This window comes from Asterias rubens, chromosome 11, assembly GCF_902459465.1.
Source record: "Asterias rubens chromosome 11, eAstRub1.3, whole genome shotgun sequence".
Taxonomy (NCBI): domain Eukaryota; kingdom Metazoa; phylum Echinodermata; class Asteroidea; order Forcipulatida; family Asteriidae; genus Asterias; species Asterias rubens.
Window position 1 is genome coordinate 7457376 of NC_047072.1, and position 23275 is coordinate 7480650.

Here is a 23275-nt window from a genome sequence, read left to right on the forward strand (position 1 = left end):
GGGTATCCTTGATTCTACGCTATCGGTGACGTCTACACTTTAACATACAAAGAACTCTAGCACAATAGGTTTATTTTACTAAATACACTGGAATTCGGATGTTATAAAAGAGTCATCCAGTGCCATGTCAAGATTTCAGAAAAGAAGATTCAATTATGCTGTTTGAGAATGCCGCATAAGACACCTCTTTTTCTTCGAGTGGCGAGTTTTTAACCTATGTCTTTTTTTGAGTGCAATCCAGTTTATTTTATTTACTCTATATCTTTTATACTCTCTGTATTTTTATATTTTTTATATTTGAGAACCAAAATGAAAATAAGCTGTTTTAGCTTTGTTTTGTGTGATAACAATTTTAGAATTTATAAAAGGTCTTTTCAGTTTGCAAAAGCTGTCCCTTTCTTTTTCTATTGTGTAATTACATGACTTTGGGCTTTTTCCACGATGTTAACTCATAGTTTGGGTAAACGGTCGCCTTTCTACGAATAATTATAAAGATCGACTCATAAACAATATCTTCACCACACTTTACAATTTTATGCCTTCTGCTCAGACCTACGTTGAAAGAAGACAATCAACATAATTGCAATTCATAAAATGGTTTGGAGCGCCGTTTTATTGCTCCCTAAAGACACTGGACAGCTTTGGTAATTGTCAAAGACCAGTCTTCTCACTTGGTGTATCTCAACATATGCACACAATAACGAACCTATGAAAATTTAAATTCAATTGGTAGTCGAAGTTGCGAGATAATAACGGAAGAAAAAACACCCTTGTCACACGAAATGAAATTACCAATAGTGTCCAGTGCCTTAAATAGTCAACGGCATACAGATTTCTCCCGTAAATCAATAGAATATTTGAAAATTCCACTTGCAAATAGAATATTTGAAAATTCCACTTGCAAAAACAACCGCCGCCACAGCGTTATAAGTTTTAAATGTCATCTATGAATTCTTATAACAGCCTTTTATGATTTTTGTTTTCGTATACGCATCCATCCATCCTTGGAAAACAGATTAAAATCCTTGCAGCGGATGCAAAACTGCATAACCAGGCATAGAAACTGCATAACCAGGCATAGGATAGATCAAGCAGCCATGTAAAGACAATAACAGAGGGATGTTCAAAGTGATGCCACACTCAGTCGAAAATAACTTGGGTTTATTGGGATCTAGAGATCTCCAGCTCGGACCTCTGCAAAGGGGTTTGACCTCATGTAAAATAACTATGGTTATACAAAATAACTTTGCTTTCAGAACAAATTCTTCCCGTCAGACAGAAAATTGTTATACCCCTTACCAAGATATTTCGCGTTAAGGTTTGCCACTATGATTTGGGGAAAATGGCAGACAAAACTTGAAAGGGGTAAAAATACAAATGGCACGAACAGTGTAGGCCTATAGCCCTACAAACGGGTGACGACAACACCCCCCCCCCCCAACCCACCAACGAGAAGGTGGGGTTCTGTTACTTCTCAATTTTGTTTTCCACAGAATCATTACAATCGCCTACATGAATGTAGCCATAACCTAACCAGTGAATATAATTAACCATTCTCTATAATGCGCTTTGAGGTGAAACAAAAAAACAAGAAAATAAAGTTAGACAAAATAAATAATTCAGCTCTCATAAAAAAAACACCGTTCCCCACGCACCCTTCCGCCATTAAGTCCTATCATCAAAAGGAATGAAATTGATGCCTTGATTGGTTAAATAAAGTACGAAAACGCTTCATTAATGAAACATTTTGTCTGTTTTTATAAAATATACGAGGCCGATGAATCATCCGTTAACAACACCCGAGGTCCGGAATCTGAAAACCAGCTGTGCCGCCCAGCACCGCATCTCATCTCATTTCTAATCTTACAGAGTATAATAATAATAATATAGAGGACTAATATTATCATTTGCTGAGGCCATTATGAGAATAATACTCTTAATGTCAAGGCCACATTAATACAATGTTAAAGGCAGTGGACACTATTGGTAATTACTCAAAATAATTATCATCATTAAACCTTACTTGATTACGAGTAATGGGGAGAGGTTGATGGTATAAAACATTGTGAGAAACAGCTCCCTCTGAAGTGACGTAGTTTTTGAGAAAGAAGTAGTTTTCCACAAATTTGATTTTCGAGACCTCAAGTTTAGAATTTGAGGTCTCGAAATCAAGCATCTAAAAGCAAACAACTTCGTTTGACAAGGGTGTTTTTTCTTTCATTCATATCTCGCAACTTCGACGACCAATTGGGCTCAAATTTTCACAGGTTTGTTTATTTATGCATATGTTGAGATACACCAAGTGAGAAGACTGGTATTTGACAATTACCAATAGTGTCCACTGTCTTTAATACAATGTTAATGGACTGATATTGATATAACATGCAGGCGATACGCTCCATAAACCATGTGTGGTCGAAATTAAGACCTAACCCATGGCAGGATTTTATAATTATTACTTTATACAAAATTCTTAGACAGAAGAAAGATTATCAAACTGCTTTTTGAATTACACCGAAAAAGTGGGTTGTTAAAATTGACCCCATGGGTGCTGTGTATTGTGTTGTGTACATCATGGTGTTAAAATAACACTAAATGCTGCGTTGCAGTCACCGAGTCTGTGGATACTCCTTTATTCTATTCTTCAACCCTGAAAAACTGTGTGGACGAGTGACATCCACCGTATCAGTTATACATTAGTGTTAATTTAACACCATATGGTGTTAATTTTGATTCTCTTTTTGGTACTTTCATGTAGTGACTACCAGGCCTGTTTGCTTCGTGTTGAAGGGGACAGGACATGCATTTTATCACAAATATTTGCAAAGATGTTTTGCGATGTGCGATGTCCCTTTAGGGCCACCAAACCAAAGTAATGACCAGGGGGCATGAAGGCACACTCACTGACATTTTCGTATTGTTTCGAGTAAGATTTCGTTCGGTATAAATAATACAAATACAGTATTAAAATACGGAATAGGCAAATAAAAAATGACCGTTGTGTTTGATTTCAATTTGACAACTCCTGAGACGGACAGCACCAAAATCCTTTTCGATTTCCCTTTCCTGTGTCCTTATTATACGAACAACGTGTGTGTCTGAAAAACAACTTCATATTTATTTATTTATTCATGGATCAATTCAATCCAATGAATAATTGTTCCACATCTGTTTCCACATTATTGTGTTACTATAAACGAACAAGATATTATTAGGCCTTCGTATATTGCTGGATAGATTGAGTTCGCTCCCCAATCGGCAAATTTGATCCGAGAGTCTTATATCTTGCAGGGATTTACAAATTTTCAAAATTAGGCGTGACCATACCGTAATCATTTGGTGGGGGTATGAAGTGCACATTTCAAATTCTCTCTAGTTTTTTTGTCATAACACAACAACCAACCAAATCAGGTGATCACGTTTTATGAAAATGGATTGTGTGTTCGATTTCATAGGCATATCGTTTTGAATGGTGTTGTTTTTTAAGAAATGTGGAAATGAGCTACGAGAGCACAAGGCAAGTACTTGGGCTTGTTGTGACCTAAGCGTTAAAGGCAGTGGCCACTATTGGTAATAACTCAAAATAATTATTAGCATTAAACCTCACTTGGTAACGAGTAATGGGGAGAGGTTGATAGTATAAAACATTGTGAGAAACGGTTCCCTCTGGAGTGACATAGTTTTTGAGAAAGAAGTAATTTTCCACGAACTTGATTTCGAGACCTCACATTTAGAACTTGAGGTCTCGAAATCAACCATCTAAACGCACACAACTTTGTGTGACAAGGGTGTTTCCCTCTTTCATTATTATCTCGCAACTTGATGACCGATTGAGCTCAAATTTTCACAGGTTAGTTATTTTATGCATATGTTGTGATACACCAACTATGAAGGCTAGTCTTTGACAATTACCAATAGTGTCCACTGCCTTTAAATTGACACTTTGCCTTCGGATCGTGTGATTTGAGCTATAAAAGGCATGACATGATATTGATAATGTGGCGGGAACATGGAGAAACTTTAAGTTGGTGAACAAGAAAACATCAAGCACTTCTAACTCCATGTTCTACTAACCCAGTGATCAGAATGTATACCGAGACATATCACAAACGAAACTGTGGTTCCAATTTGCTGAGATTTGTACCCAAACAGGTGGTCTCACCGACCCAGGCAAACAGCGGTACTAATAAAAATGCCTGTTTAGCCTGTCCTTCGAGCACCTCCATGGTAAACATTCTTTTGCAGGTTTCACCACGTTTAACGGAGCCCATAAATTTAACACATGTAGACTTTAATTTTTGATTAACTGCTAAGTTTGTCAGGGTCGACCTATACTTTGTGGCTCTCGACACACACGAGTATGAACTGCATCATTCGTCCTTGCATTGCGATGTTTATACCATTATCTTTACTTTCAACGATAGAAGATTGGCTTTTGATGGAGCAAGTCAGCTTTTAATGCACGCCTACGACGATCAGATGCTGCCCAATACTTTGAATAGAACCTATATAACGTTTTTTTTCTTCTCTTACTTCATGCATGCTTTATGTTATTGCATGCTACCGGGTGATTAGGATTTGATATCATATACATTCTGCTGTTGGTCAATGTATTGTTTTATCGGCATGCTTTCATGGTGTACTGTTTTACCGGCATGCTTGCTTGTTATTTTGTTTTTAATTGGCACTTCGTCTTCCTAAAACTTCACATCTGTCTTTCTACGAATGTCTTCCTATATATACCTATACGTTTCATTTCACGGTTTTAATTGAGAGATTTCATTATTATAATTTCCAGGGATGCACTTCCCTTAAATAGAAGTCCTGTCGCAACCAGCGATTGATGATGGTATTTGTTAAAAAAACAGATAGTTTTTTTAAAGGCAGTGGACACTATTGGTAATTACTCAAAACAATTATTGGCTTAAAAGCTTTCTTGGTGACGAGTAACGGGGAGAGGTTGATGGTACAAAACATTGTGAGAAACGGCTCCCTCTGAAGTGCCATATTTTTCGAGAAAGAAGTAATTTTCCACGAATTTGATTTCGAGACCTAAGATTTAAAACTTGAGGTCTCGAAATCAACCATCTAAACGCACAAATTCGTGTAACAAGTGTTATTTTTCTTTCATTATTATCTCGCAACTTCGATGACCAATCGAGCTCAAATTTTCACAGGGTTGTTATTTTATGCATATGTTGAGTTACACCAAGTGAGTAGACTGGTCTTTGACAATTACCAATAGTGTCCACAGCCTTTAAGGTACTCCGCTACTTTTCCTGAGCTCAACGCCTGTCAGAAACAACGGCTACATGGGTGTTTTTATTTCCAAATAGAAAAACGGTCATCTGTGGGAAAGAGGCCCAACGCTGGACCTAGCTCCCCCCCCCCAAATTCCTTAGAATCACTGTCAACTGCCATGAAAAATAATATTTGACCTTGTTTTAAGCAATCCCTAAGAGTACTGACCCTCCAATCTGACATTACACAAATTAATGAGGCTCGGCGCACCGATTCAAACATCGCCCTCTATTGAGATAACGCCAACTATTCATAAAAGGAACAGACAGGAACTTTTGATCGTTTATCTTTTTTCAAGTTTAGAGATAAGACAACTGATTCGTGCAATTTTTTACTCTAAAACACAACGGAGTAGGCATATTGAATTTCATTAAATTAGGCATATTGAATTTCATTAAATTATAGTGGAGTTTGTGTGCAGTACTAAACAGATACAGAAATGACATGCATTATAATATGTCAACCTTTATTCGGTAGGCCCACTAGTAATCCACTACGTACTACTAGCCACCACGCGCCTATACCATTGATATCCCGATAGTGGAGTTTGTGTGCAGTACTGAACATACAGAAAGTGAAATGTAATGGCATGCAGTTCAACGAACTGCAATAACTTGCTCACCATCAGCACATACAATTTTGCTTACTGAAAAGGGTCACCAGCCACCATTTCATATAATTTTAAATTTTGTGGAACTGGTGCTCCACACATTCTTTATGAGCATTTATTTCTGCAACAAATCCTTATGCAATTGGGCCCTAATACAAAATTTGTTTGATCATGGATCCATGACTCAAAGGAAACGTCCACTGCCAGAACTTTTAATTGTCTCCGCCATAACTTTTTTTATTGTCTTTCTCGATACACATGCACCCAGCCATGTTGTTGTTGTGTTTTGTTTTTGTTTGTGTTCGGGAGGGGGGGGGGTATTGTATGCCATTGTATTCAAAATTAATGTTTGCTAAAGTTACTGCTTAAAACATGCAGGAAACACCCACTAAAATGTACAGTACAAGGTATCATGATGTCTTTATCAAAAACAGATAAAGAAGGTTGACACAGTCCTTAACTCTTTTCCTAGTAGTGTGAGTAATCACACCATTGAGCATGATCCTTGCTCAATGGTCACACCATGCATGTAGGCGTACATGTACACATTTCATGGCGGCCTTCACCCATGTCTATCTAAACACAAACACTGATCATGACTTAAGCTAATAGTATTTATCACTGAGATATTTATGAGGTCAGCAACCAAAAATAAAAATGTGATGTCCAGGAGTGGTTTTCTTGTAATAATGTGTGCTGTGGGCTTTTGGGCTGACCCACCAAGTGACATGGTCAAGGTTTCATTGTTTGACAGGGAGATAAAGTGAAGGTAAAACAATAAACATAGTACATAGTGACAAATTTATTATTGGGCATACAGATTTGTCATGAATACATACACAAATCTTGTAATTAATAACCAGGCCACATTGCTGCTTTTAAGCACAATAGTAGCTGTTAACTACTCGTACTAGCCAAAATACAATGTCACCAACACAAAACTAGAGTCAAAGTTTAAATGGCACACTTGCATCATTTTTTCTAGGTCAGCCCTTCTGGCCAAGTTTAGTTTTTTTTCTTTTCTTACAATCCCCTTTTCAACACCCTTGATGTGTCTAATTAGTTTTATAAGATAATCTGACTTTTGAGTGTAAAAATTAACAAATAAGTAAATGAAGAAATGGTTTGGAAAACATTGAAATTATTGTAAAATATAAAATCTGACCATTTTTAATTTCAAAAGTCCAGATTTCTAAATGGGCGTGCAGGGGGGGGGGTGGGGTCATCAATTGGGGGGCATTAAGGGGGCATGTTCCCCCACCTTATGACCCTTAGTTTTGTCTATGAATATTACAAGTACAACCTGTGACTGGTAATGGTATCTTGCTTAGGAGCAAATTGGTAAGTAATATTTTCTGCTTATAAGCAGCTCTCAGAAATGTGACCTGGATAATTTTATGTAGACCCATGTAAAAAATTAACACTTGAGAAGTAAAAATTGTTTTTGGAGTTGAGATTGACTCACCATTTGGGAGGGATTTAGACTCAATCATCACAAACCGGATACTGGTAGTCCCACTCATCAGTTAGTAGCCCCTGTAAAAGTAATTTGAGTAGTCAATTAATCAGATGTTCAAATTATAGTAATTTGTCTGTGTTCACTTATGCAGTTAGGATACCCAGAGAAAATGTCTGATTTAAGAATCAACAAAGTCGTGTGTGTATAATGCTATGCTTTATATTATCAGCCTGTTTTGAGCAAGCACCAATTATCATAGGAAATATCTTGGCTAGTAGTGCAATACTCTCTCATCTTACTCTCTCATTACTGTCCACATTGGAATGAATACGTACACTCTACCCTGTAATTATAATCGACAAACCATCTTTTGAAAGTACAGGTTGCACTGAGCATGGAGCAATATCGATACATGCTCTGATTAAGACACCTTTATACACCCATCTCAGACAGGCGCGCACCGAACCAAATAGATTAGGAGCGACGTCTGAAATCAAGGTGCTGCAGAGTCATTCGGAACGACTGCAACAGTCGATCTTTCGACTTTAGCATGTCCAGTCGCTTCGCTAACTGTTCAGGTGCTGAACTTTTCATGGACTTAATTCAGAGTTTGGTTTGGCCCGACTCTGGAGCACCTGTCTGAAATGGGTGTGATGTACATCACTCTTAAGTAGTACAAACTGCACTTCATGTACCTTGATACAGGGAGTTGATCTGGTTTTTATTTTCAAGGTGGTATACAACTTATTATCACTAATGAATATAATAACTTCTGTAATATATAATAAATAGGGTAGATGGCCTTAGCTTTCGATCCAAACCGGACCTTCTTCAGAGGCAACTTCTCATCATGATTACATATATGATTACTTCTGTAATATATGATAAATTTGAGCTGCCTCTGGCTACAGGACAATCTCTTTTGTCTAGCTGGTAAGACATCTGTTCTACTATAGCAAAGGTTGTGGGTTTGAATCCGACCCAAGTAATATGCCTTTGAATTTCTTTTCACAGAACTCGGGAAAGTACCGAGTATACAGCGCTTAGGGTAAAACCAAATAGTTTCTGGTAATGAAACCAAGGATGCCTTATATGTGAACTTATAACCACTATTACGAGGAAACCCGCAAACAAAGGTGCTTGCTATGTGAACTAGGAACACTGGGGTTCGCGATAAGTGTCCTGGGTTCTTTTACATTCACTACCAACCCTAGTACATGAGGCCTATGGCTTAATGTCCCATCCGCAGGACAAAGCTTATGTGGTAAAGTATCTTGCTGTGATAAAGTACCATGACCAAGATGTGAACCCACACTCTGGACCTGAATTCCAGGTCGCATGGGGCCTAACCCGGAATCTGTGTCAAACTTACCTGGAATATTAGTACATCAAGCTGATGCAGAATCCGATTGAAATCTCCATTTTCTAACCAGATTCCTGGTCAGCCTGAGCCAGGAAAGGATCATGCCCCCTGTGACCCATAATCTGGGTCAATGCTGAGTTTCTAGGGTGAGAAAGATTGTTTAAAATGTATCAAGAAGTGTTACAAAAAAAGCCTGAATGAGAAGTTACAACATGGGTCGACCTCTGACAGCTAGTCACTTGCAATTTTTAAAGGAAATTAAAGTACACTAGTTTCAGTTGTGAGCTCCTTCTCACTTAAGCCTTTGACCCAGAAACTGGGTCACTAATTCTGAGTTTTTAGACTAGGGTGAGAAAGGTTGTTTCAAAGTTACCGAGAAGTGTTACACCAATTCTGAATGAGAAGTTACAACATGGAGACCTCTGACAGCTAGTCACTTGCAATTTTTCAGGGTAACTTAAGTACACTAGTTTCAGTTTTGAGCTCCTTCTCACTAAAGTCTTTCTGGGTAGTTTATTTAGGTCACCTCTTGCATGGCCGATGGCATATCCATCCAATTATTCCAACCCATTTCATTGCTGTCAAGTTGAGTCTGCTGCACAGGCCTGAGAATACCAGCTGTTTAGAGGCTGAAGAGAGTGCCCCAAATAAACCCAAATGCCCCCCCCCCCCCTTAAAGACAGTGGACACTATTGGTAATTGTCAAAGACCAGTCTCCTCACTTGGTGTATCTCAACATATGCATGCAATAACAAACCTGTGAAAATTTGAGCTCCATTGGTTGTCGAAGTTGCGAGATAATAATGAAAGAAAAAACACCCTTTGTCACACGAAATTGTGTGCGTTAATAGATGGTTGATTTCGAGACCTCAAGTTCTAAACTTGAGGTCTCAAAATCAAATTCGTGGAAAACTACATCTTTCTCGAAAACTACCACACTTCAGCTGTTTCTCACAATGTTTTATACTATCAAACTCTCCCCATTACTCGTTACCAAGTAAGGTTTTATGCTGATAATTATTTTGAGTAATTACCAATAGTGTCCACTGCCTTTAATATGTAAAATAACTAAAGCCCCTTTCACTTGACACAAACTTCCTGGGAAATTCCTGGGGGAAACCTATTTGACCTATTTTACCTTTAGTTGCCAGCCCTCGCAAACTCCCGGGAAAAGGCAATTTTCTGGGAGAAAGCTCTCCGTGCTTTGGAGTATGTTAAGGGAGATATAACCCTTGGGTTGAGTGTGTGCATTTTCACCAGGAAAATTGCACAAAAATGTCCTGGGGTTTATTTCCAGGGAATTTGCTCTGTAGTGTGAACAGGGCTCAAGAGTACAGTGAAAGCAGTCTGGAGCATCATATGCGTTTCTTCATGATATCAGCGTAATTTAATAATAGAAGTTAAATTTGCATCGGGGATAAAGAATATTAATTTTGGTTTTTACCCATACACCGATGTGACTCACAGGACTCGGGAAAGTACCAAGTATACAGTGCTAACACACATCGGTGTATGGGTAAAAACAAAAATTAATATCAGTGTAATTGGTCATACTGTAATGGCAATGCAGACCCATGAAGTGAATCGTTATTATCATCTTGGTCCTCCATGGTTGTGACTCAGTCAGAGGGCTTTCTGAACATATCTCTTTTGGACACACTCTGTTTAATTTGGACAGCCTGCTTAATAAATAAGCAATTTCATATCAAGCTGCCACTTTGTAGCAGAGATCTCTTAACTTGGTTGCGCCACATGTTAGGTCGGGCTCAATAATTTACCTTCACCAACACTGACGTACCTTACCCTCAACAAAGTTTTATTTTACTTACATGTAGGATGAAGCTTTCTGGCTCCTCTTTTCCACATGTTGTCTGTTGTCTTAGGTGTACAGCTTTTTTTCCTTAAAAACATAAAACATATCATTTAAGGTGATACTGATAATTAATTTCCACAAAAAATTGGATGTCAAACATAAATGTCTTTGTACATAATTCATCACTGGTTGTTTTCATGGCAATGCCAAGGACTGCAGCAGTGTCGTAGTACTGATACTTGGTACCCGTACTTGAGTACTACTTGAGTACCATTTTTATGGTTCTTGCCTCCATGCCCCTGGTCATTGCCTTGGTGCCATTTGAAATGCTCCAATGCAAATTTACATTGTAGGCCTATTGATAGACGTGCCCTTGACTGCATAAAAACTGCCTTTGCCCTTACAACAAAATATCAGGCCTGCTAAGACATAATAGCAGATATAGTTAAAAGTGCAGAGCCTTCCTTTTTAGTTGTCAACAAGCAAGGATACCAACACTTATGGAGGTAGTAGGCGTTTTAATCCTCCCGAATCCCCCACCAAACCTATATCCCTATCCGCCCCACATTTTCATCTGAATTCTGAATTTTCATCTGTTTTTCTTTTAATTGTTCAGCGCTCAGGAGCATGTTTACATGGATAGGCGCTAATAAATTTCAATTATTATTGGATGCGTTTGTTTAGCTTCTCTGGGTCTACCCCGCGGTGCTCACTCTCAGGTGAGCCCCTGACAAGAGCTAAACGAACGACCACTCACCGCTCTAGTAGTGACGTCACTTACCTGGGGCCAGTCCCCAAGTGACCCACTCCACAAGCAGGGCACTGGGGGCTGACCTGGGTGAGCCCCTGGAATGACGTCAAAAGCTATTCGAACGCACCGGGGCAGACCGTGGATGACCCAGGGAAGCTAAACGAACTTACCCATTATTATTATTATTCTGACCATACAATGCTTCCTGCTTAGTTGATTTTTGTTCACTCCACACTCCCCATCTTGGCAAATATGTTATCTCCACCACTACACCCATTTCAAACCCACAGTCTTACAACATTTTACACTCACTATGTGGGCAGTTTATTGGGAATTTATTTTATTGAAATTATATATAGTTGTATAAAAGTGCTTTTAAATACCAGCCAACCCATGTCTTGTAGCTTACCGAAAAATCATTGTGGGTTGGCTGAGCTACGTTCAGTATACATGCACAATGTCACGTCGTTCATAACGGGTCGTTCCCCAGGCGCTGGCGAGCAGACGATGTTTTTTGTTGCCCAGTGTTTTGGGCGGGAGCTGTTTTATGTTTGGTTGGCAGCTACGCTCAAACCCTTTCTTTAAACCTTACCTTGTAAGTCTACTTTGTCTTGGTTTTGATTTGTCCATCTTGAGTACGCAGGGCGTAGCAAGTCATCTCAATATAATACAGTTTTGTCAAAAAAAGACCTTACCAGACGAATCTCCAGAATCTCAGCACGGCAGCCATCTTTGAAATGGTTTAACTTACCATAGACACTAATGACCCTTTAACTTATTCACTATTCTATACATTACCTCAATTTATTTGCACAGTTGGATTTATTTCTAACGAAATAAAACCCACACAAAATTAAAAATCAATTTATTTGATACAACTGTTCAAGTCTTTACAGACTGAATGATTGTTTTATTCAGACGAAAAAGCCATTTTACTAAAGAGACAAGTGCTGTCTACGGTAAAACTCTAACCCAATCGGTTAAAAGGAGCAAGCTTTTGGCGGCGGGCGTGGCTTTAATTAATAGTATGCGACCGTGCTTTGGGAACGGTGGTCGTACTTTAGGCTCAGGAAGGTAAGTATCGGAACAATGGGGTTATAATAAACCATTCAGAAAAATGGAGATAAACGTAGACAAAAGTCTGTCTCGCTGAACAAAGTATCCTTAAAGAGGGAGGGGTGATTGTCGCCAAACGGCGGTAAGGGCACACTCGTCTTCAGCAGAGAACTTAAACATGTGTACACTTCCATCTTGCATGTTTGCACTTAAAAGACACATCAGCACATGAAGTCAGTTTTATTGGATGGTATCTCCCCTTTGGTCTTTGCTTTGATGTAGAAAATGTCCGCAGCACGGGTCCCATATCAGATCCATCCCAGATCAATTGACAAACATTACATGCGGGGTTGTTTACATGGATAGGCTTGTCACATAACATGTCGAGTTTAAATTAAACTTGGCTTGACCTTCTATTTCTATACAGCCGAAGTATGTGGTGCATGCTTCGATGAAGACTGTTTCAGATGAGAGATCTCCTCTATAATAGGTCGTTAACCCCTTAGGAAATTATATTAAAGGAGAGGTGTAACATTATGATCGTTTATTATTGCGGCCATTTCTACTGGGTCCCTAGCCCTGTTATAGGGAGATGCAAATCAGGGTCCGAGCTGTTTAACACAAAAAGTAGCTCTGGCCCAATTTCACAGAGCTGCTTAAGCAGAAACAAATTGCTTAACAACTCTCTGCTAGGCAGAAATGAGCAGGATACCAATCACAGACGGTACATGTGACATGGTAGTTTGGCTGGTAACCTTATTCTGGTAAGTAATTTTGTTGTGCTTAGCAATTTTTTATGTGCTTATAAACAGCTCTCTGTTGGGCCCATCAGGTCAGCAAATCAAAATGTTGATTTACCAAAGTAAGGATACGAACCAAAATACCGTACATGTATACGCATTTGTGACTGTTTTCCTGCTACATTGCAGTTATAGTGGGTATGGGCTGTGGAAAAGATGGCCGTGTAGGCCTTCTTTTATACTTGGGTTGCAAATTGAAAGTGTTATGCATTTTGTTTGCTATATAATGCAAGCATAGAGTAAAGAAAGCATCCTCTACATGTCTGTCATACAAGAACCAATGGCTCAAATTGACTAGAGTTTTTGACACGCATAACAAAAGTTTCATTGAATTATAGTTAACTTTTGATGAAATAGGTCATTCGTGATGCCTATATAAACAGCCATGATAACAAGTGTAAGTGGGTTGACAAATTGAGCCTAAACTGATTTCACTTTAGAAGGGGAACTGTGCAAGCGACATAACACAAAATGCAACACACTTTCTAAAAAATCATAGCGTACGAACAAAAAATAATTGCAAAATTCAATAAAGAAATTGGATTCATTTTAAGAAAATTACACAAATCCATAAAGGGAATAAAATGCGACCGATAAACGTATGACAATGAAGGGGTAGGCCTACCCCGGAGAGAACTGGTCGCAGCGTATCAGGGCAATGTGTGTGAGTAACTCAATCGTAGTTGCCGGCAGGGTAATTGGAATAAGTAGGCCGCCATAGCGCGGCAATTACAACCGATCGTGCAAAGGCGGACTTTTTTATATCACCCGAGTTTTCTCCCTGGACATCATCGAGGGCAGATGAGATCGGGGGAAATTGGGAGTAATGGCTGGGGAATCGGAGAGCTGGCGACACTGCAGACCAAGCACGGAGACTGTGGGGGAGAGGAAAGACAGGATGCGAGAGGAGGAGTTAGGCTTAGATGGGGAGAGACAACCATCACAGAATATTGAGAGAACATGATGAACAAAAGAGGTGGGAGGGTGAGGGGGGGGGGGTAAGGAATAGAGGAAGGGAGAATGGGGGGGGGGTAATAATTGAAGAAAAGTGCTGAATCGAGAACGAGTGAGAGACAAAAGAGGTGGGACGGAAGGGAGGAGTTCAGTTGGAAAGGGAAATAAACTAGGGGGTAATTGAAGAAAGTGTTAAGATGCTTGACTGAAACAGTTCGTAAGAGGGACGAATATAAGACACTGTAAAGGGAGGAAATGGGAAAGTGGGGCTTTCGATGATAAAGGAAGTTCTTTTTTCGATGATCTGATAAAGAGGGACAGTAAAAGACAGTGCCTGAAGCACAATTTATGCTGATGACCGTCCATTATCAGAGGAGGCTTGTCACTTTCAATATTGGACCTGTCAAGTAAAAGTTGAAATTAAACACACACCAGAAAGAGTCGTAATAATCAATACCAAAATCCTAAAGGAACACGTTGCACATGGATCGGTCGAGTTGGTCTTTGAAAAGCGTTTGTAACCGTTTTTCTAAAACGCATGTGGGCAGAAAGATGTTGTAAAAGTAGAACACAAACATGCCTCGAAATTGCGTGGTTTTCGTTTTACCTCGTCGACTAACACGGTCGGCCATTTATATTGACTCCCATAAATGGCCGACCGTGTTAGTTCACACAGCAAAAGGAAAACCACGCAATTTCGAGGCGAACTTGTGTGGATCATTGTATTCTACTTTTAAAACATCTTTCCAACCATATACATTTTATTTAAAATAACGGTTACAAACGCTTTTTATAGACCAACTCGTCCGATCCATGGGCAAGATGTTCCTTTAAAACATTTTCAGAGCTGTTGTAATACATACACGGTTGAGGGTGACTCACTCTGGTCCGGACTTTCTTTGCAGGCCGTTCACAATCTCTCTCCAACTTCTAAGTCGACTGAGTTCAGAATTATGGCGAGATTTGCACTTTCTTGTTTATCTCCTATAAGTGGGGGAGGTCAGTTGGAAGCACCCCGATGTCTCTGCCAACTACATCTGTAAAGGAAGATAGTTGTCTTTCCCTTTATCCTTCCAAGTTTTGGTGACCAGGTGATTAGCTGAGAAAAAAGGGTTCTTTAATGTTTCTCTATAAGCGCCCTGCTATTCTCAGACGACCCTGATTTGTTTTGTTTTTATCAAGTGGACAGGTTTTGGTTCATTGTCATACAGTTCAGTATTTTGTAAGTTGAGTTCCATGCAGTTTTGAAGTGTAATCATGTCGGACTGATATAAAAGCAAACTACCTAAAATACATTGAAAGCTTCACTTACTGAGAACCCTACATTTTTTAGATCTAGAAAGCAATGTTTAATTCAAGAAAAAAATGGAAAATAATTAAATCAATGTTCACACAGAGACAACCACCACGCAATCTCAGTGAACGATTCTCTTTGCATACAGCAGAGCAAAATGTGATGCAAAATGTATTATAGTTGCTATTAAAAAAAAACATCATTTGCTACTCAATTATTGCCATTCAGTTTGCTCAAAATCTGTTCAGTCGAAATATTTCGCTATTCAAAAGTGCTGGATGAAATCGTTCCCTGAATCTTAAAGATGCTGATGAAAGAGTATTTTGCTCTATGATGACTCATTGCTTTATTGAGCATGGACCAGCTCTGTTGTCCCGTGTAACAGCAAAAGGGCCTCAGGGGCTAAACATCACCCTCCATTCCAGGGCCTACAGTTTTTAATGAAACAACAGTCTTGGGAATTGGCACAATCATACAATATAGAGATGATTCCATGGATGAAAGAGACAGGATGATACCAATCGCCCAGAGCAACTGTTTTTAAGGAAAAGGGTGACTTCCTTTTTAAAGTTCAAATTAACAATTTAGGCATAATACGTTGAATAATGGAGGAGGAAAATCAAACTACTAAGGGAGGAATGATATCTTTCATCTAAAACAAACACAGTGTACAAATCGAGTGAAACCCCACATTTTCCCCAGCCGACGTTCCATATTAAGCCATTTTGAGACATTGTGGACCAGGGCTGTTCTGTGGACACTAATGAGTTTGGGTTAACAAACTATTTCTCTGTACACCCAAGCCAAACAATGCACCCCTAAACATCAAAATGCAAATTGATACAAGTTTCTTATAATGAAGGACCTCTAGAATTTGAAACCACCCCGTTAACCGTCCCTTTAATGAGCTATCTGTGTCGCGGTTGATCAACGCTTCTTCATCAGTGGATGCATGTCATCACCACGTTTATTGGTTTTGCTCAATTACGTCGTCATCCTCATAACCAACTCCCTGGACTCCTTCCGTTCTGGAACAATGTCATCATTATTAGGATGTTTGTTCCATCATTTTTAATGCACCCAGGTTATAAAGAATAATGTGTTATTTTTGGGAAAATACCAAACTGCATGTTTTGCTTTTTGCAACCAGTTAAACCAAACGCATTGGTCTGTAAACATCTTCATCACATTATTTGACATAGTTTTAACTTCTGAGAATCATTAATCAAGGAACCAGACCTACTCACCCTCAGCCTCGATTTGGTTAAAGTTTAATTTGAATGAAACAACAAAATTGCTGCACCATGATAAAGATCCAAAGCCCGGCCAATTAGTTACGCTTCATTTACAGATTGATATATTAATTAATTTAAAGGAATACTAAATGTCATGCCTTGTTTTGTTTGCTCTAATTGATGAAACACTGTTCTGGAATTGCAAAGGTCGTGTGTTCGAACCAGCCGAGTAGTAATTCATGTGATCTTTTCCCACACAGAACTCGGGAAAGTAGTGTGAGTGTAAACAGTGCTAACACACATCGGGGAAAGGGTAAAACCCAAGTTAATATTCTGTAACTCTACTCACACCAAACACTGCAGACAATAAATTAATATCCACATAATTATTGCTGGTAACAGTTAGCCCCATAACCCATCCAAGAAGATGGACTGACCATGGCACGCATGGGATATCGCTCCATCATCCTGTACAAAAATGTCTAACCTTTTCGTGTTACCATTTTGTTAAATTGCATGCAGATTCTGACCAAGATTTATTTCTTAAGTTATGGTTGATGCTGATACAGTAAAGTTACAAGTAACACATGTTTTGTACCATTCGCATAATCCTTTAGAATTCTGGATATGATTTATCGCTTAATTACATTGCAGTGTCGGTTCATGACCGCTGCAACCTTTTTTCATATTATTTTAAAAGTGAGCGATGTAAAAGTACTATATCGATTATCAGTATCAATACATGGCCCAGTTTCGTAGAGCTACTTAAAGCAACAAATATTGCAATGTTCTGCTTAGCAGAAATTAACAGAATACCAGTAAAACAAATTGTACATGTGACATGGTATTTTGGCCGGTAACCCTGTTTTGGTAATTGTAATTTTGTTGCTTAGCTGCTTTTTGTGCTTTAAGCAGCTGTATGAAATGTTGCCATGTGAAAAAGCTAACCAGTATCGATGAGGAAATTGATATGCGGAGACTTGTTTCATCGACACTCTTTACAGCCAAGAATGTCCTCACGAAACCAACATAATCTAATTATGACGGATTTATGGTAGGACGATCTGTGGTCTCTGGCGAGGTGTACTTTTTTTCTTGAACCTGCCGATTAAAGGGTTTGATGTGATGGGTTCTTTTTGTAGGACACAAAACAAAATGTCCACAGATTTTATAAACTTACACGGTTTGAAGATAATGGTGATATGAAGCTTCCCTTCAATACTCTCTGAGGTGCTGTAGTTTTTAAGAAATTAGTAAAAAATAAGTTTCGTCTCCCGAGACGAAAATTATTTACGTGGCATTGCTTTACTGATTATTTCTCAAAAACTATAGCACCTCAGCAAGTCAAATTTTAGGGAAATATTTCTACAACCATTATCTTCAAACCGTGTAAATCTGTGGACACAGTGTTTTTGTGACCTACAATAAGCACCTCGACCCTTTAAAGGGACAACAGCTCTCGGGTTTTCAATGAAACGTCACTGGAATAATACTTAATAGTGTTTATATCAAACTGGTGTTAATTTACTTCCTTGGGAATATTTATAGGGACTCACGGGGTTCAGGGTTCGGCTGCAGAGGAAGGAAACTTCCTCTAGGTTCAACACCTGTGTAAAAAAACCTTTGTATAAGTTGAGTGAATGCACCATGGACACTATATTGACCTTCCAGACACACGTGGATACACTGCTTTCGGTAGTGAACAGCTGTGATGTCCAATGGTAAATATCTTAATGCCATGGCTAGCTTGCCCTATGGTAATAGTAATGCGCCAATAACTTTTGTCAATTATAAAAGCAGCTTAGGTTATGATAAAACATCAAAACAGGAACATTTTTAATAGGAAATTATGGATAAAGGTATTCTATTTTTCCATCTAAACAATTGACATGAATTTATGCAGAATGTTAACTTTAATAGGCACATTCCTTTAGAAACAGTATTTTTTTTTTAATTGATGAAAAGACAGCCGGGGGCCTGGCCCCCTATGTTTCATTTTGCCTAAACAGTTTTTCCACGAGAGGGCGACATTTCATTTTTAGCACTGAAGCTTTTGAAGAGGGTGTCCCAGGTAAATCTGTCCACTGGAGTTTTAGTTCCCGATGTGGGAAATTAACGTGGGTTGAGGTAGGGTGATTTTAAAATAGGGCGCTGAGAGAAGAAGTTTGTACACAGTTCGCCACATGGGAGGACAGAATCTCCGAGGAAGGGGGGAGGGGCAGATTCTCTTGCCACAAGGGCACTAGCATCCCGAAAATGTAATTTTCTCTTTGCGGTCCTGTTTTATAAAAGTTACTCCACTGGTGCGGACTGCTGACTCTGCTCATTTTCACTGAAGAAAAGCAGCATTTTCAGCTCTATGAAATTGGGCCCTCGATTTAGTTTGAAACCCTCCTAACGAAACCATTTTTGTATGACTGTTTTCAGACAGAGAGGGCGCTATTCAGTCTAGCCTACTTCGGTTTTTCTGGGGTTCTTTATGTCTGTGGTTTCTCTATGTCTGGTATCGTTGGAATCTGGAGTGATTAATTACTCTCATGATCAACGATTGTTTACCGAGCTGTCCAATAATATTGATTAATTCTCTACTGAAACTAGATACAACTATCACCCAAAAAAATCATATCAGCATTCCTATATTCCTTTTAAAGAATTTTGTTTTATAAAGGCCCACATTTTTGATGCATCCTGCTTGTAAAAAGTATAGTGACCGCGGCATCGTGTCTTCTATTCTATTAGTATTTTAATTTTGTGGACAATGACGTCACCCACTTTGTTCACTAAAAGTGAAGATTTGTTGAAATGTATAACTTGTGATGGCTGGCCACAATCCTTGCAGTGTATACAAACAAATCAGTTTGTATCTTCAGTTTATACCGTCACACCCGGCGCCAGCCCGGCCCCAGCCACCCTTCAAAGTATCCATTCAAGTTAATTTCATCATCTACATTCTCACACTTGAGAGACAGAGAAAACTATACAAAACTATTTTTTTACCGACCCCCCCCCCCCCCCCCCCAATACACCTGCAGGCCTTAAACGCAACCTTGTGTGTAAGGGTAATCTTAAAAATTTGTTTGTAGGCCTACATCAAAATTGTCACTGTCGTAGTGCTTTTCATTTGGGGAAAATTTGTCTTAAACCGATTAAAAAAGAGAGTCCTTTAACAAAATCAGGAATTTTGTTGGGGTTGGCATTCAAAAAATGCCGGATGGGGCACTGTGGCAATAAGATAAATTGAACATTATTTTCTCCAATTCGTGACACCATGGAGGAATACGCAAATTCCCCCCTCAAGTTTTGTCTCCATGTGAACATGGAGGTAGACCTCCATGGTGTGAACGGGAAGGCCTACATGTGAAGATTATCCATCAAGGATGGAACCACTTTATGAATTATTATTGTGTGTAAATAACACGTTTTTATTATTATTGTAAATACCACAATAACCACAAAAACCACATCACTACTTCACAAAAAAATCATATCATACATTTCGTCACCCGCAGTCACACGACACTTGAGAGTAAACGACACCTCCTTGACCCTGGTTACGAAGTGACTGGAAGCAACAAAAGAAATCTCTAACAATAGCAGGGGATGCAGTGCCATGCCGCAGTGTGAACAACAAAAGCCACGCTAAGCGAAAGTCTTTTTTTGTTGTCGGCTAGGGAGCAACACTTGCACAATGTTGTTTACTTGGGGAGTTTACATTTCACGCGTAGGTGTCTAGCAGACACGCGTTTGTTTAGCTACTGTTCAGACAGGGTACCAGTCGCCTATGCCGTGAGAGAGTGCGTAGAGCGTCGTCAACTCTGACGATTGAGTAATTAAATTTACTCGCAATTTCTTGGTAAATCATCATGGAGATATGAACAAAGAGTTAGTAATTACGTCAACTGACCGTCTTGAAACCATTCGTTGAGATACACAAGTTTTGGGTGAGTTTTCTGTTGTACAAACTGTTTTAAACATCGTTTGACTTTGCTGTTGCTGGTTGTGTGTGCCATCTTCCGTACTAAAACTGCATTTAGCGGACCGACGGTAATCCATGCCGCCGGGCAAACATCAGTGAGCACGGCGTGGTGTTAGTAGTGTCTGTGATCCGTCATGCGTTCATCCCATCCCATCCTTTCCATTATTATAAGTTGAAATGGTCGATGGTGGAAGGAATTCTGGGAAGTTGTCCGTTCTGAAATAAAATATCTATTGTACTTTTACTCAACAAATGAGATACATACAGTCCTCTTGAGACTTGGTAAAAAGAAAAATGAGTGAACAAGACGAATTATAGACGACGCTCTCCTGACCTCCTTGTTAAGTTCCCCAGCGGAAGTTTCAGGGGGAAACCTACCAAGTACCAAGTAACAAAAAGTGGTGCACTACATACCAAAAATGCGGGCAGGATTATTATAGGGGTACATAAGTTTTTGCCGGAATTCGTTTTTTTAGTAAATATTTGTTGTGAAAAAGTGGTGCACTGGCAGGAATATGAGTGAGAATACAGCAGAAGGTTTTCTGGAATTCTTTTTAAAAAGTTTGATTTGAGCGAGTTGCATGAATAAAAGCAGTTGCGAACTAGCATCAGTTTGTTGGGGAAAAGATGCCAAATCGGATAGTTTATCTTCTTTCTCAATAGTTTTGGGAATCAAAAAATGGTTGCGGTAGGCCCTATGCCAGTCAGAGTAGTTGCGATAACGTAACCCTCCTGCCGATGCAGGAGAATTACGTTATCACAACTACAGTCAGAGATGCTCTGGCTCAGAGTCAGAGCATAGAGTAAGGGTCAGAGTAGTAATGATTAAACTTGCTCTTTATGTGGGCCAACCTTTGTTAACAAAAAGAGTGACCTTACATTCCACAGCATTTCCTAACCAGGCCAAGATACTACACTACTACTAGACTAGACATCATATTCATAGGAAATGTCTTTATATTTCTTGTCATATTTTTGAGTTAAGAGTTTTAAAGTCACCTGGAAATAGAATTTTTTTTCTTTCAAACATAAGAGTATATGCTTACGAACAATAAAACAATTTTTTTAGTAATTGTTTGTCACGATTTATATGTTTAAAAAATATATAAAGTTGTTTTGGGGGCTGACTCCGCCTACCCCTTTTGTGACGTCAATCGAGGCAGATTTTGCCTGCAATGCGTATCGTAAACACACGTGCAAAGTACATGTACGTCCAAGTCGTGAGTTGGTACATTTCAAAAAGTGTTTTTCTGCATTCAGCAGCAATACACCTGGTCGGAAACGTATAAACTCACGACTTGGTCTGTACATGTACTTTGCAATTGTGTTTACTCTACGCATTACAGGCAAAGTCTGCCTCGATTGACGTCACGAACAGCGCCCTCTCGGGTCGGGGTCTACTCTTAAATTTGTAAATAACATAATAACTGATTTTTTTTAAACCTTAGTTAACTGTTTATTCACATTCCACTCATCAAAACACATATTAGTGACTAAAGCTTTATTTTGAAAAAATACCACTTCCAGGTGACTTTAAAACTAAGTACTAAAGTAGCAACGGCTGAACATTTCACAGCATTTCCTAATAACCAGGACGAGATACTATACTACTAGACATTATTCATAGAAAATGTCTTTATATTTTTGGTCATAATTTTGAGTTAGTAGTTATAAAACTAAGTAGCAACAGCTGAACAAGTCGGTTGCACCATCAGCAAGTTAGTCCATTCTTCGTGGTTGCCAAGGAACAAAATCAGTGGTCATTGCATTGCTGTGGAATTTGCCTGAGGCTTGGCAATCAGAATGCCACATTTCTGCAATGTTACCGTCAAAGAAATGAAAACCTTCAAGTAAATTGTACCATAGAGCAAGGAAAATGAAATGCAAATTGTGAATACTTTAGGCCTTGAAGTAGGCCTATGTGATGTGTTTACTCATCTGTAGTCCCAAATTGAAAAATTCTGTCCAACAGCCACATTTTACTAGGCTAAAAAGGTCAATGAAACCACCACCGTACATAGGTCAGCAGAGCCCTGGTAGGTCCTATGGTCCTACTCAATAAGATTTTTTGTCCAAAGACCAGAACGATGCATGACTGATGGTATAAACAACTTTGTGTGTTAAATGTCCGCTCAAAGTTCCATTACGTGGCCTATCAGTTGATTTGCACGAAAAACTACTCTGGATTGAAATAATATTATAGTGTGAAAAGGTTTGTCAAACTTTAAATAGGTCAGGTCCGTGTCCAACACAGGGAGTTTCGTTGTGGTGAAAATGGCCTTTATAGTTGAAGGAGAATTGTTTGATCAAACAAAAAACCTGCAAATAGTTACTCGCCATACTTACCCATGTAGTGTGGCTATGGCATTGTAACCATCCCATCTTGATACCATGAGTACATGTATGACTGTGTTGATATAGTTTACTGTGAGGTTTGTATTTATTGGTGTGGCAGAAACCTCTCACACCAATGCTTGCTTAACTTGCTTAAACCTAAAATCTCCAACCCCCAACTCTGGCCATACCATGCTATCCCAAATAATGAGCAAATTTAGAAATTACCCTCATTCAAACCATTTCTCTCCTTACTTAATCCAACTAAAGGCAAACCCTGAGTGTGGACTTTTCTTCAGAATTCAACAACTGTAAAATATTGTGTCACA

At 39.0% G+C, this 23275-nt stretch overlaps 1 protein-coding gene and 1 long non-coding RNA gene across 3 annotated transcripts in view; one reads left to right on the forward strand and one right to left on the reverse strand.

Moving 5' to 3' along the window:
• Nucleotides 1–8853: 8853 nt before the first annotated feature.
• Nucleotides 8854–12009, reverse strand: LOC117296428. Its single transcript, XR_004519759.1, has 3 exons — nucleotides 11890–12009; nucleotides 10563–10633; nucleotides 8854–8874 (listed from the first exon to the last, which is right to left on the reverse strand). It is a non-coding gene; the product is annotated as an uncharacterized LOC117296428 (long non-coding RNA).
• An 8429-nt stretch (nucleotides 12010–20438) lies between these two features.
• Nucleotides 20439–23275, forward strand: part of LOC117297113 (ankyrin repeat domain-containing protein 6-like) — a 28719-nt gene continuing 25882 nt past the window's right edge. For both annotated transcript variants that reach the window (XM_033780251.1, XM_033780252.1), the window contains exon 1: nucleotides 20439–20577. The gene's annotated coding sequence lies outside the window, so the exon portion shown is untranslated. The remainder of the gene's footprint in view (nucleotides 20578–23275) is intronic.